A 1187-nucleotide genomic window follows, 5' to 3' on the forward strand; every position below is an offset into this window, starting at 1 on the left:
TCTAGCCGCGGAACTAAACCCGACGACCGTCGGTCTCACGCCCGCGGAGGGAGGCGGCGGAAAGTGGTTTGCAGCCTTTCGCTGTACCTCCGGCGGGCAGCGCCCGACCTCCGAGTGCTCGGTACCGTCCGCTGCGCCTGGTCCGGCCGCACACAACGAGCCATACCCGGTGGAAATCGGCCTGTGCCTTCCGGAGATATGGGCCTCCGGGTGGGACGGACAAACCGGGGCCCCGAGCTCGCTTTCGGCGGCCCGCTAGTCGACTTCCCGGTGTGCGAACGTCATCCTTCCGGTACTCAACCGTGCCCCTTGCCCCACTCTAGCTCCGGCGGTAAAGCGGAGTCGGTCGGTCTCACGGACGCCGAGTTAGCAGGCGGAAAGCGGTGCGCAGCCTTTCGCTGTCACTCCGGCGGGCAGCATCGCACCTCCCAGTGCTCGGTACCGTCCGCTGCGCCTGGTCCGGCCGCACACAACGAGCCATACCCGGAGGAAATCGGCCTGTGCCTTCCGGAGATATGGGCCTCCGGGTGGGACGGACAAACCGGGGCCCCGAGCGGTGGCACCCTGCTCGCTTTCAGCGGCCCGTCACTCGACTTCCCGGTATGCGAACGTGATCGTTCCGGTACCCTTCGGTGCCCCTTGCCCCACTCTAGCTCCGGTGCTAAAGCGGAGTCGGTCGGTCTCACGGACGCCGAGTTACCAGGCGGAAAGCGGTGCGCAGCCTTTCGCTGTCACTCCGGCGGGCAGCACCGCATCTCCGAGTGCTCGGTACCGTACGCTGCGCCGCCTCCTGCCGCACGCAACGAGCCATACCCGGAGGAAATCGGCCTCGGCGTTCCGGAGTTATCCGCCTCCGAGTGGGCCTGACCAAGCGGGGTGAACTGGAAATCATTAACCAACGTACTTCCAGGTTTTCACCCGCAGAGGGCAGCACTCTATTCTCCGTTTTAAATTGGGCCGACCCGGCTCCGTTTCGAGACCCGGCACTCGACTTCCCGGTGTGCGAACGTGATCGTTCCGGTACCCAACCGTGCCCCTTGCCCCACTCTAGCTCCGGCGGTAAAGCGAAGTCGGTCGGTCTCACGGACGCCGAGTTAGCAGGCGGAAAGCGGTGCGCAGCCTTTCGCTGTCACTCCGGCGGGCAGCATCGCACCTCCCAGTGCTCGGTACCGTACGCTGCGCCTCCT

This window comes from Heptranchias perlo, unplaced genomic scaffold (assembly GCF_035084215.1).
Source record: "Heptranchias perlo isolate sHepPer1 unplaced genomic scaffold, sHepPer1.hap1 HAP1_SCAFFOLD_493, whole genome shotgun sequence".
NCBI lineage: Eukaryota > Metazoa > Chordata > Chondrichthyes > Hexanchiformes > Hexanchidae > Heptranchias > Heptranchias perlo.